This window comes from Lepidochelys olivacea (genome assembly GCF_965140295.1).
Source record: "Lepidochelys olivacea isolate rLepOli2 genome assembly, chromosome: 20".
Taxonomy (NCBI): Eukaryota; Metazoa; Chordata; order Testudines; family Cheloniidae; genus Lepidochelys; species Lepidochelys olivacea.
The window spans coordinates 9,563,553-9,578,171 of NC_140430.1; positions in this window are offsets into that span (position 1 = coordinate 9,563,553).

Consider the following 14,619-nt stretch of genomic DNA (forward strand, 5'->3'; position numbering starts at 1 on the left):
ATTGAGAGCAGGGGCTTGAGTCAGCACTCCCAGCCCTGCAGTGGGCGTGCTGTCTGGATTCTATTGAAGGGGGCTGGGCAGGCAGGACTCCTGGCTCCTATTCCTGCCTCTGCCACCTACTCCTGGCACGCTGCTCCATGCCTCAGTTTCCCCCGTGTAACATGGGGATAGTGCTTTCACCTGTGACAGGGAGGCTTGGCAAGAGCCTCAGGAATATCCCTGGGGGGACTCAACGGGAGTCACAGCAGCAGGGTGTGCACAGAGCAGGATTTTCCCTCCCCAGCGCCGCTATCAGCTCCTGAGAATAGCCCAGATCAGACTGGGGCTGCAGGCTGGAGCCAGCTCTGCTGCAGCAAGTAACTCCGGTGGTTAACAAGCATGCTGTCAATCCCTTCCCTGGGTAGATGGTTTGGGCAGCCAGGTGTGTGCCAGGCTCCCCTCTGGAGGCAGGCCTGTGCTGCCAGCTGTGAGTTACAGAGCATCTGTGCCATGGCAGCCAGCTATCCCAGAGGGGGCCCCCCTGCCCGAGACTGGTAGCATTATCCCCCTTTTACAGATGTGGAAACTGAGGGGTCAATAGGGGAGGTGACTTGCCCAAGGTCACCCAGCTGGGAATAGAGCCCGGGTCGCCCGTCCCAGTCCAGGGCTCTATCCACTAGGCAACACTGTCTCGGTCGATGGGAAAGTAGAGAGGAATGGTGCAGTCATGGATCCACAGGGTCGGTGCCAGGGTCCCAGCTGTGGAAATCTCTGGGAGGAAGCCCTTTGCTGTGCCAGACCCCAACAGGTCTCTCTCTTCCTCCAGGACAGGCCACATGGCCTTCCCGCCTCCTGAGACTGAACCGCTAGGCTTTACCCCGTGAGCCCTGCCCAGCGAGTCCAGCTGGGACAGATCCTGGTAGAGACCCGTCCACTCCGCAGGGCCTGACGCCCCTCAGCCCGGGTGACAGGGACACTCACCCAGCGTTGTCAGAACAGTCGGGTTTCTTAGGCACCTGAAACCCAGCCTGAGCAGCCCGGCCCACTGAAGGTTAAAGCAAGAGGCTGTTCTGGTCAGCCCAGAGCCCGGTCGAGCTGCAGAGAAACCCGTTTTCAGCTCCGGGTCTCTCACTCAGGGCCTGTCTACATGTAAACCACTTCAGCTGCTCCGCTTCAGTGACGCTGCCTTTCCCATACCCCCGAGCGACACAGTGGCACCGACCCAATTGCCTCGTGTAGACCAGGCCTCGGCCTGACCTTGGTCAGTTCTCAGGCGAGAGCTCCCAGCTTCCCGCACTCATCCCCCAGCTCAAACCTTCCCAACCCTGTGTTCTTGAGCTGGGGGCCCTGCTCCAATTCCTGGCTGGGAGCATCCAACCAGAGCCATTGGAGCCGGCACGGTCTTTCTGGCCCCCGGGCTGATCTGTGTTGGATTCTCTTCATTTCATCAAGACAGGGAGGTGACGCCCCCCCCCCCGCCCCGCATGACTCTTACCTTCCCCGAGAATCCTTCCCCTTCACCCCCTGCCAGAGAAGCCAGGAAATATATAGGGAAACTGAGGCACGCATCAGATTCATAAAAGATATTACAAACATTCCCAGTTGGTCACAGGTGCACAGTCTCCCAGCAGCTCAGCAAAGGCTGGAAACAAGAGCAGAGGCAACAGGAGGGAGAGATCTGGGCAGGCCTTGGATTTTACATCACTTTGCTTCTCCTAGGGGGGGCAGGAGCTACTGGGTTTCCCGTGTGAGAATCCAGGGCAGGGTGGGTTTGCAGCTGCCCTCTGCTGGGGGTGGGACGGGGATGGCAGGAGCTAGGGGAAGCCCACAGGCCAGGGCTGACTTGTGGCTAAGGCTCGGGAGAGCTGGGTTCTATTCCTGCTCTGGCAGACTCCCTGTATGCCTCAGTTTCCCTTCTGTAACACAGGCCACCCTGCCTCCCCTGGGAGGCTGAATTCATTAGTGAGATTCTGATACCATGGTGATGGGTGTAGGAGCACACACAGACAGGAGTGTCCAGGTGTGGAAGAGGCTCTGTGTGCGAAGCTTAGTTCTGTGACCGAACTGCCCTGTTTATAAACAGAGAGATTGTGCTGGGTACACACTTCCCCAGTCGGTGCCTCGGTTTCCCCATCTATACAGAGGGGATAAGGACACTAGCCTTTGTAGTGCACTTTGAGATCTGCCCACAGCCAGTGTTAGAGAAGGGCTGTGGCCATTAGTCCAGCCACACAGGGAATGCTATTGTTCTGCCAACCCCTCAGGATCTCCAAGGGTGTCTAGACCCCACCCCTCCCCCCGCCAGGATCTCCGAGCAGGTTCTAAATCACTCCTCCTTCCTTCTACTTCTCATGTGCTCCCCCGCGGCTCTGTCCCATGGCAAGGGCGTGGCCAACACAGCTCGCTCACCTCTCCCATGCTGGGCTCGTATGCCTTGAACACCTTGAGTTTGGCCAGCACAGCGTGCACCAAGTGGAAGTTATCTTCATGGTCCCTGCAGCAAAGACAAACCCTGTGGGTCAGAAACAGCTCCTCCCCCAGGGGCACTTGCACTTCCTGTAGGAGGTAACCAGGTACCCTCGCCCTTTGGGCACACTCACTTCCTGTAGAGGATGGCTGGGTACTTCTCCATGGCACACTCACTTCCTATAGGGGATAGCTGGGTACCCTTTCCCCTGGGCACACTCACTTCCTGTAGCGGATGGCTGGATACTCCTCCAGGGTTTCACACAATGTGGCAATCTGCTCTGCCAGCATCTCCATCTGCTTGTTCTTTTCGAAAAAGCAGTAGGGGCTGAACCAGTTGTGGAAGCTCTATGGCCTGTCCAGGGAGTACACCTTGGGGACGGGGGAGAGCAGAGATCAGACCCCGGTGCCAACTGCTGGCAGCCAGGCCAGCTGTGCCCCATACCGCGCCCCTAAGATGCGCTGTTGGATCAGGCCAGCCTGGCGGAGCTGTAGCGAGCCCCTAGTGAGGGAGAGATCCCTTTGCCAGTGCCACTCCTGTTGTGGTAGAGGGATAGAGAGCCAGAGATTCATGCACCAGCCTGGGATGAAGATGCCCCAGGTTCAGGTCCATACTTGGCTGCAGACTCCCAGGTGCCCTCAATGTTGGGGGAGGGGGCTTGGCGACGCTTCTCGTCTGGCGAAAGACCCAGCATAGCCACGGGCAAACCCGGCATCAAGGCGCGTCTGCCGCTGTCGCTTATTTCACTGGCCGAACAGAACGAGCCATGGGGACAAACGTGCTTGGACACCAATAAATAGTATCAGCCCGTGAAGGGTTTGCTGGCGCAACGGGACGGGTGAGCCAGCAAAGCCTCCTGACGGACACTCAGCTTCTACCAGCCAAAGCTTCTCTTGGCACAGCTGGCACCGGTACCCCAGATGAAATCAGCTAGAGTGGCAAAAGGACTGCTTTGCCAGCGTAACGGCACCTACCCAGGGGCTCTGCCACCACAGCTGCATCAGTTACAGGGGGATTTTTTCTCTCATGTCCCTGTAACAAACCCATACCAACAAAGCTTTCGTGTGTAGACCAGGCTCATGTCTCTCTGTGCCTCAGTTTCCCCATCAATGCAATGGGGCTGACACCCCAGTCCTGCCCCTCAGGGGCAGGAGGGGGGAAATCCACTGATGACACAAGGAGGGGATGGGGTGGTTGGGTAAAGGGCAGGCGTGTGGAGTATTGGGCTGTCTTGCAGGCCTAGTATAAACCACCAGTAAGAGCTGGTAAAGCCAGGGCGGCAGGGCCCTCCTTCTCCATACATCTACCATTCCCACCCAGTGCAAGCCAGCGATTCCACGTCTCACAGGGTGTGAGCAGCCAGCTAGTCCCTGCTGCCCTGTGCTGGCGTCAAACCCAGGGCCCTAGAAGGGAAAGGTTCCCCTGCCAAGCCACATGAAACACTAAGGGTGGGGTGTCGTACGTCACCATCCGCCGTGCGGACCTGCTCCTCCAAAGCCCGGCCACCCCTCAGCTGGCTCTCGTAGGGCAGGAAGGCCATGTTGATCTCCTTGAGGGTTTTGATGACCTTGGTGATCCGTGACTTCCTCAGCTCCTTGAACAGAGGCTCAGGACAGGCTGCAAGGCAGAGGCAGTGGGTGGGAGTGACAGGCACAGGGCTCAGGACCCCCAGCACAGCGCCAGCCCCCACGGACAGGGCCAGACCGGGCACAGCAGGGGCAGTAGTGCTGCACGCCTGTGGGGAACCTGGGCAAGCCAGCAGGGCCACACAGGAGTCAACGATGCCCCCCCGAACCAGAGTCATGCCGGGTTCTCGCTTTCTGCAGCATCAGCAGCGAGGGGGAGCCACAATCTCTCCTACACAGCCCCTGTCTCACACCCTGCCCTCAGCCCCCCCGCAGGGCTGAGTGACCGGAGTGTACCACGTAGGATGATGCACAAGGAGGAACGGGGACTTGGGCTCCCCCTGCCGCTGTAATGGGGAGAAGCAGATCTGACCCTGACACACTGGGTATTCTGGTGCTGTCCCATCCCCCCACCGAGTTGGGACTGATGGAGCAATGCATGCTGGGAATGGTAGCCAGAGGCCGCCTTTCTGGGCACACGCTGCAGGTGTCTGTGAGCCGTGCTGGCTGGAGGCAGGCCCGTGGGGGAGAAGTGGGGGAAGGGATAGGTGGGGTCATTCGGTCTGGCCTGCTGGGGCTGCATCCCCTGCAGGAGGGCAGAGCATAATCAGGGTGCTGCGCACTGGCCTGCCGGCAGAAAGAGACCCCCCACCCCCCAGGCTCCAGTGTGCTGCTGCCCAGGCTCCCAGCTGGGGGATCCCCCGACCCCCGATACTCACGGCTGAGGAAGAAGACGTGAGCTGCCTTGTAGTTGAAGGTGGGGGTGCCCTGGAAGTCATTGATCAAAGCCTGCACCGACTGCAAGGGGGAAGAAAGGGGGTGTCAGCACCTGCCGAGGCCCCTCCCTGCTGCTCAAATGGCCCAGCCCATGCCCAGCCCCTGGGGACTCAGGGCCTAGCATGATGCCATCGGGAGGTGGGCTGGTTTTTACCCCCCTGGCTCTGGGCTCCCTCCCCACCTGGAGCAGGGCTTGTGCCCATGTGCCCGGGACATCCTCAGGGCCTAGTCACATCTCTCGCTGTCACAGAAGTGTCCATGCCCGGCCACAGATGGGGCCTGGCATTGCCCTGCTGCTGAACTAAGTGGGCTCTGAGCAGTGCCCAGGGAACAGCCGGCCGAGCAGCAATCCCAGGCAACTACCATCAGGGCCCCCTCCCTCCCCGGGCGCCATGCTGGGCACCTGCAGCTTCGCCACGCCAGCTAGCCTGGCAGGGTGTTTGGAACCTGTTCAGACCCCTCGACCAGCCATTGTGACAGGTGAGAACCTGGCTGTTATAGTAGGGGAGCCCCAGTGCTGGTGCACTGTCAGCCCAAAGTGAGCTCAGCAGCCTATAACTAGACTTCTAATGAAATCAAAATTAGCTCTGATATTCCACAGTGGAGAGAGGAGGAAGTGCAATCAGCATGTAAGGCCCTCACCAAGGGGCCCATGCCACCAAGTATTAATACTTGTCCCCAGCCTCTCTCCATTCACACAGTTTTGGAACCCATGACCCTTGCCTAGCGAGTGCTACTTAGTTGATGGTGAATCCCTCCATCATAACAAAAGGCCACGTACAGTTCCAAGCACAGTTCCCATAATCAGGGTAATAGCAATTTATTCTTCCTGCCCTAATAACAGAGACACTGGGGATCCCACAGCAGCCAAAGTGACCATTTGGGCAGCTATGGTCTCATTCTAGGCGTGGTGGGTGTGCCTATGCAAATGAGATCAGCCCCTGAAGTTCTTTTCCACAACTTGCCACACCTCACCACCAGATGTCAGGGTGGAGCTCATCCTGACACTGCTTACATCCTCCCCCCAGCCGAGACTTTGTCGTCCCGACAAATCACACTCCCTTTATACCAACTCATTGGTTTCCTCCAAAGGGCCTCAGGAAGCCCACTTTAGCTTCCACAAGCCTGTGTGCTAAATGTATTGGCTCCTCACTAGTCACCCCAGGTGCATCATAAGTTAACCGTTTCACTGGTCTTATCACCCTGTCTCGTCTATTGAGAATCTCTGTTGCCGAAGTAAGGGGAACATCCTCTTGAGTGACGGATGGAGAGGCTTCCCTGGAGGGTCCCTCGGCTACTGGCGTAGGCCCCTGCACTCCTAGTTCTAACGCTGGAGGGTCCAAGGTGCCCAGGACATCCTCTACCTGTCTGTCCCCATTGTCCAATAACCTGTGTTTGTCATCACAGGGGGGTCTCATCAGCAGCACCGGGGTATCAGAAAGGGGCCTAAATAGTTCCGCCAATGGGTTTAGGGCGGAAAAGGGAGAACTCTCGTTTGGTTCAGCTGATCGAGACTGAAATCTTGTCTCCATCCCAGGATACACCAGGGTTGTGTCTTCCTCCTCAGACTCACTCTCAGATGTGCAGAATAGGGGTAAGTTAGCTGCAGGGGGCCCACTGTCTGTGTTGGATGGCGGCTTTGGTCTAGCACCTCTGTTCTGCCCGGCGGCCCTGCCGTGGCCCATCTCACAAGGGGTGCTTACCAATTCCCCCACAGGGAGCAAAAGGTTTCTATGCACCGTCTTTATTTGCCCTGGACCGTCTTCAGGTTTGATCTTGTAGACCGGCAGATCTCCCAGCTTTTCCATCACCAGGTAAGGTATTGCCTTCCATCTGTCAGCTATCTTGTGTTTGCCAGCAATACCCAAATTTCGCAGCAGGACTCTGTCCCCCGGCTGGAGCTCCTGCGAACGCACTCTAGCATCATATCGATGTTTGTTGCGGTCTGCGTTCTTCCGAGCCGCAGCGGTAGCTAAGCGATAAGCATCCCGCAGCTTTTCTCTTAGTCGGGATACATATTGCTGATGAGTTTCATAGCTATCTCCATCCTCTGATACACCAAAGCACAAGTCTATGGGTAATCTTGGTTCTCGCCCAAACATCAAGAGATATGGGGTGACTCCCGTAGCATCGTTCTTTGTGGCATTGTAGGCATGCACCAGAAATGCGACATGCTGGCTCCAGGTTGCCTTCTGCTCTGGTCGCAAAGTTCCCAACATATCTAATAGGGTTCGATTGAACCTCTCTGGCTGAGGATCACCTTGGGGGTGATAAGGCGTTGTCCTAGACTTTTTAATTCCTGCTATCTTCAGCACCTCCTTCAGAAGGTGACTCTCAAAATCCCGCCCCTGATCAGAGTGTATCCGAGCCGGGAATCCATAGACTGAGAAATATTTGTCCCACAATACTCGAGCAACGGTGGTGGCCCTCTGATCACGTGTGGGATATGCTTGTGCATACCGTGTAAAATGGTCAGTCACTACTAGAATGTTTCCAACATTCCTCTTGTCTACCTCTACAGACAAGAAATCAATGCATACCAACTCCAAAGGTTTGTTGCTGGTGATGTTCTTGAGATATGCAGCCCTCGTGGGCAGAGTTTTCCTTTGAACACATCGAGCGCAAGTCTCACATTTCCTGCGAACATCTTCAGCCATTCGGGGCCAATAGAACCTACTACGAATAAGTTCCAGGGTCCTCTCCATCCCTAAATGCCCAAAGTCATCATGCAGGGCCCTCATGGCCAGGGCTCTGTACTTTTTTGGCAGTACTAGTTGTGCTCGTTGTTTTTGTAAAGGGTCAGTGGTCATTCGGTGTAGCACTCCCTGAATCAGTTTTAGTTTGGTCCATTCTCTCAATAGTAGTTTACCCTCCGGGTTAGGTGGGACAACCGCAGTTGGGCTTCGCCCCTCCCTTTTGGCAAGTAGTGTATCACGAATGTCAATATCTTGCCGCTGGGCTTCTTGCCAGTCAGCCGCATTGAGCATGGGCAAAGGAGATTGGTCTAATGCAATATAGTTCACCGAAGCAGAAGGCATGCATTCAGGGGGCAGGCCCAAAGCTTCTGCAACACATCCCTGAAAGTCTTCACGGGCCTCTGGCTCTCGGCGACTCACACTGCAAATAGCTCTCACTCCATCTGTGGGTATCACAGCAACTTCTGGAGCCTGCGGACGCCTGGACAATGCATCTGCATCTACATTGCTTCTCCCTGATCGGTACTGAATGCTGAACTCATAGCTAGCCAAGGCGGCCACCCATCTCTGCCCTGTAGCATCCAGCTTAGCACTTGTTAACACATAAGTCAGTGGATTGTTATCTGTCCACACCTGGAACTGAGCACCATACAAGTAGTCTCGAAATTTCTCAGTAATGGCCCATTTCAAGGCCAAAAACTCCAGCTTGTGGGTGGGATAGCGAGTTTCACTATCAGACAATCCTCGGCTGGCAAAGGCTACAGGTTTATGTTTGCCTTCCACTTCCTGGTACAGGACTGCTCCCAGACCCTCCAAACTGGCATCAGTATGCAGGATAAATGGTTTGCTTGGGTCAGCAAAAACTAGGACTGGAGCATGAGTTAGGCAAGTAATGATTTCTTGAAAAGCCCTTTCACATCTCTCATCCCACCGTGGCCCAAATGGTGCAAAGGGGCCATTGTGTCTCTGCACAGGAGGCTTTGGGGACCTCCCCTTATTCTTGGACTTAGATTTGTTCTTGCTGAACTGATGTCCCCTGGTAAGATCATTCAGAGGCTTTACAATCGTAGCATAGTTTTTCACAAATCTGCGGTAGTAGCCACTAAATCCAAGGAAGGTCTTGAGTTCTCTGTAGTTACTTGGACGTGGCCATGTAGTGAGTGCTTCTATTTTATCAGGATCAGTACTCACACCTTCTTGGGACACAATGTGACCCACATACTTCACTGAGGTTCTGCAGAACTGGCATTTGTCAATTGAAAGCTTCAGACCATAATCCTCCAACCTATCAAGCACTTTAAGAAGTCTTTCTTCATGCTCCTCTAAGGTTCTTCCAAACACAATCAGGTCATCCAAATAAACTAACACTTGCAGTAAATTCATGTCTCCCACAACTTTCTCCATGAGACGTTGAAAGGTGGCAGGTGCTCCAGAAATCCCTTGGGGCATGCGTTCAAACTCATAAAACCCTAATGGGCAGATGAAGGCTGTCTTCTCCTTATCTTCTTCTCCCAGAGGGATCTGGTAGTATCCACTTCGAAGATCCAACACAGAGAACCACTGGCTTCCCAGCAAACAGTCTAAGGCGTCTTGCACTCGAGGCATAGTGTACTGGTCGACCACAGTACGGCTGTTTAGGGTGCGGTAGTCAATACACATCCGGATTTTCCCATTCTTTTTGCGGACTACCACAATGGGTGAGGCGTATGGGCTGCGGGACTCTGTAATGATGCCATTCGCAGCCAGCTCCTGAAGATGATGTCGCACATCTTCCATCTCAGAGAGAGCAATCTTCCTAGATCTCTCCCTGAAAGGTCGAGAGTCATGTAGTCTGATATTGTGCTCTACTCCTTTTGCACATCCCACATCCCACTCATGCAGTGAGAACACCTTGGATCTTTCACAAAGTTTCTTCCTCAGGCGATCTTTCCAGTCCTCGGACACTGGTGAATCTCCAAAGTCAAACTTTGCTGGGTCTATTGCCGAAACTGGAGTTTCATACTGGGGTTTTACAATCGACTCAGGCTCAAAGAGGTCTGCTATCTTTTGTCCTTGCTTCACAAAAATATCACGACTCGTTTCATTAGCAATCAATATAGTCACCCTTTCCTGGGCTTCAGCAGGTAGGGTTATGACTCCACTGGGGACCAGCACTCCTTCAGGGAGCTCTCCTCCCATCGGCTGCTCTATCATTGCTAACGTCCCTTTACTGCCTTTCAGACAGGTACTCATGACAAGCACTTCTTGCTCCGTCCTTGCAGGCACTACTAAGGGGGTTGTGCCCGCGTACTTCAGTGCCCCAAGTGGTAGCTCAGATGTGTCCCTTTTAGCGCTCTCAATTTTCCTATAGGCTTCAGCACAAAGCGTATGGATCATCAGGGTATTCAGGTACTGGTCCCCAGCCCGCCTTCTGCAGTAATCCGCGAGTACCTTGAAGAGACTGGAGTTGGTCCCTATCAGCACAGACACATCAGAAGTCCCTTTAGGGTCAGGGCATATTAAGGCAGCTGTGTCTACCTCTTCTCTTACCCCAGCAACCTCCTCTGGGAATTCCAGGTGCACTATGACATACCCTTGATAGGGGTATTCATCCATGCTGAGGCCACATAGGCCAAGGCCAGTCAGTGGCTGTATAGGCAGGTGCCTAAGCATCTGTTGGTAGAATGACTGAAATATAATAGTCACTTGAGATCCAGTGTCAAGCACTGCTTTACACTCCACCCCTTCGATCCTCACCATGACCTCTGCTCGAGGCCCTATCAGTCCTGCAGGGATCCCAGCTGGACAGTCTTTTCTGGGGGAATCTTCAAATCCTGCAGACCTGGGGGGTCCCCGTCCCCAGACCCTCTGGCAGCTACCGGATCTCTCCCAACTGATCCTCAGCTTTCCATACACTAAGGAGGGGTTTTCTTCATTACGGCACTTGGCAGCACTGTGTCCATCCTGACCACATCGGTAGCAGAAGAATTGACCTTTCCCCCTTCGCCTGGGGGGGATGGTGGCTCTAAGTGCGGGCTTCTCAATCGCCACAGTTTGAGGCTTCTTATTCCTAGAAGTCTTAACTCGGTCAACGGTACTTTGCAGCTCAGCTATCCGTTCCGTCAGGACCTGCATTTGTTGGGCAAGTTCCTCTCTGGTGCTCACCATCAGTACACTGGCCATTTGCAGTGGTGTTGTGCTGGCTGGCTCCGATGTTTGGGCTTCCCAAAACTCACTGGCAGCCTGCCTTTCTTCCTCCTCTCGGACCTCTTTTATCAGCTGGGAGTAACTTGGGGGATGTTCCCGTCGTTCTCTTAGCCGGAGATGAAGTAGAATCGGGTTCTGATACTGAGTTCCTCTTACAATTTGAGCCAGTCTGGTCTGATCCATCTGCTCAGCAGTCACTGCTCCCCTCATGACAGCTCTCTGAAGCAGTCTCTCCAGTCTCTGTATGTAGGCTGAAGCCTTCTCGCCCTTTTGTTGTCGGGAATTAAGGAACTTACAGTAGCTGTCTTCAGGGCCCTCTACGCTCCCAAAGTTGTGTTCAAGGGCCTCTAGGCAGTCCTTCACACTGACCCCAGGGTCAATGAGCTTCAGGGTGCGAATCACATCTAATGCTGGGCCGCCAAGGCTCTCTATAAGGCATCTTCGCTTTTCTGCATCTGGTACGGCCCACTCTTGCAGCATTTCAGTGGTATGCTCTAACCAGGGTTCAAACTCCTCCTCCCCAGCAAATAATCTTAACTTACGACAAGAGTCTGACTCAGCATGGGGAAGCACAACCTTTTCCAATATTTGCCCCAGAGCTTTTGTCCAATCATCAGCCGAGGCTGCAGCCTCTGAGCTAGAAGCTGCTGAGCCAGGGCCCAACAAACCTGACATATTAGCCATTATACAAACAGTAATTTCCTCAAAATATAAGCACAAACAAAAAAATATATAAATTGTTTCCCAATGTAGTGGATCACTCAACAGGTGCTTGCGAGGGGTACTGACCCAGGCGATCCCGGACGAGCCCCCAAAAATGTAACCCTTCTGCCCGTCAGAGTTGGCAGCAACAAGGGCCGGGTTCAATATCTAGGGGTTCCATTCCAATAACACAATGCAAACCGGCTCGAGCCCCCACCCAGTGACCTGGGACCAATATATACCACCCCCGCTGGGCGCCTCCAAGAGGCAATACTTCCCCTCTCGCAAGCACATAGTCTGAGTGTAGCAAAAGTCTTTTAATAACAGAGAGAAACAATGTGGCATTATGTTGGGGAAACACCACCAACAGGATTCATAACACAACCCATGAGCAAAAACAACCCCACCCCAGGCAAATTGGGGCATGCCCTTTTCCCTTTGGTTCTTGAGTCCAGCAACCCCAAATCACCCAAAGTCCCAAAAGTCCAATGCCCCAAAAGTCTCTGTCCCTGGTCAGGGCAGCCCCAGAGTTCGAAAGTTTATCGGCGGAGCTTTACCTCCCAATCTGGGTGGAAATGGGACAGGGGTAAGAGGCACCTTACGTGATCTGAAGCTGACCGCCCCATAGCTCCATAGCGGCGCTCCGCTCCGCCAGCCGCCCCACGAACTCCTTCACTCAGCTCCACGGCCCACAAGCAGCTCCTGCCATCCACACACTGCTCCGCGTCGAACTGCTTCACCAGTCGTCCCGCAAATTGCTCCACAATATATCTTCAGGCTCCCCCACTACTTAACACAACACTCAGTGATTTCAGCTCTTAGGTGAATTCAGCTTATAGTAGGGGAGCCCCAGTGCTGGTGCACTGTCAGCCCAAAGTGAGCTCAGCAGCCTATAACTAGACTTCTAATGAAATCAAAATTAGCTCTGATATTCCACAGTGGAGAGAGGAGGAAGTGCAATCAGCATGTAAGGCCCTCACCAAGGGGCCCATGCCACCAAATATTAATACTTGTCCCCAGCCTCTCTCCATTCACACAGTTTTGGAACCCATGACCCTTGCCTAGCGAGTGCTACTTAGTTGATGGTGAATCCCTCCATCATAACAAAAGGCCACGTACAGTTCCAAGCACAGTTCCCATAATCAGGGTAATAGCAATTTATTCTTCCTGCCCCAATAACAGAGACACTGGGGATCCCACAGCAGCCAAAGTGACCATTTGGGCAGCTATGGTCTCATTCTAGGCGTGGTGGGTGTGCCTATGCAAATGAGATCAGCCCCTGAAGTTCTTTTCCACAACTTGCCACACCTCACCACCAGATGTCAGGGTGGAGCTCATCCTGACACTGCTTACATCGGCTGATCTCATTTGCATAGGCACACCCACCACGCCTAGAATGAGACCATAGCTGCCCAAATGGTCACTTTGGCTGCTGTGGGATCCCCAGTGTCTCTGTTATTGGGGCAGGAAGAATAAATTGCTATTACCCTGATTATGGGAACTGTGCTTGGAACTGTACGTGGCCTTTTGTTATGATGGAGGGATTCACCATCAACTAAGTAGCACTCGCTAGGCAAGGGTCATGGGTTCCAAAACTGTGTGAATGGAGAGAGGCTGGGGACAAGTATTAATACTTGGTGGCATGGGCCCCTTGGTGAGGGCCTTACATGCTGATTGCACTTCCTCCTCTCTCCACTGTGGAATATCAGAGCTAATTTTGATTTCATTAGAAGTCTAGTTATAGGCTGCTGAGCTCACTTTGGGCTGACAGTGCACCAGCACTGGGGCTCCCCTACTATAAGCTGAATTCACCTAAGAGCTGAAATCACTGAGTGCTGTGTTAAGTAGTGGGGGAGCCTGAAGATATATTGTGGAGCAATTTGCGGGACGACTGGTGAAGCAGTTCGACGCGGAGCAGTGTGTGGATGGCAGGAGCTGCTTGTGGGCCGTGGAGCTGAGTGAAGGAGTTCGTGGGGCGGCTGGCGGAGCGGAGCGCCGCTATGGAGCTATGGGGCGGTCAGCTTCAGATCACGTAAGGTGCCTCTTACCCCTGTCCCATTTCCACCCAGATTGGGAGGTAAAGCTCCGCCGATAAACTTTCGAACTCTGGGGCTGCCCTGACCAGGGACAGAGACTTTTGGGGCATTGGACTTTTGGGACTTTGGGTGATTTGGGGTTGCTGGACTCAAGAACCAAAGGGAAAAGGGCATGCCCCAATTTGCCTGGGGTGGGGTTGTTTTTGCTCATGGGTTGTGTTATGAATCCTGTTGGTGGTGTTTCCCCAACATAATGCCACATTGTTTCTCTCTGTTATTAAAAGACTTTTGCTACACTCAGACTATGTGCTTGCGAGAGGGGAAGTATTGCCTCTTGGAGGCGCCCAGCGGGGGTGGTATATATTGGTCCCAGGTCACTGGGTGGGGGCTCGAGCCGGTTTGCATTGTGTTATTGGAATGGAACCCCTAGATATTGAACCCGGCCCTTGTTGCTGCCAACTCTGACGGGCAGAAGGGTTACACTGGGAATGGTAGCCAGAGGCCGCCTTTCTGGGCACACGCTGCAGGTGTCTGTGAGCCGTGCTGGCTGGAGGCAGGCCCGTGGGGGAGAAGTGGGGGAAGGGATAGGTGGGGTCATTCGGTCTGGCCTGCTGGGGCTGCATCCCCTGCAGGAGGGCAGAGCATAATCAGGGTGCTGCGCACTGGCCTGCCGGCAGAAAGAGACCCCCCACCCCCCAGGCTCCAGTGTGCTGCTGCCCAGGCTCCCAGCTGGGGGATCCCCCGACCCCCGATACTCACGGCTGAGGAAGAAGACGTGAGCTGCCTTGTAGTTGAAGGTGGGGGTGCCCTGGAAGTCATTGATCAAAGCCTGCACCGACTGCAAGGGGGAAGAAAGGGGGTGTCAGCACCTGCCGAGGCCCCTCCCTGCTGCTCAAATGGCCCAGCCCATGCCCAGCCCCTGGGGACTCAGGGCCTAGCATGATGCCATCGGGAGGTGGGCTGGTTTTTACCCCCCTGGCTCTGGGCTCCCTCCCCACCTGGAGCAGGGCTTGTGCCCATGTGCCCGGGACATCCTCAGGGCCTAGTCACATCTCTCGCTGTCACAGAAGTGTCCATGCCCGGCCACAGATGGGGCCTGGCATTGCCCTGCTGCTGAACTAAGTGGGCTCTGAGCAGTGCCCAGGGAACAG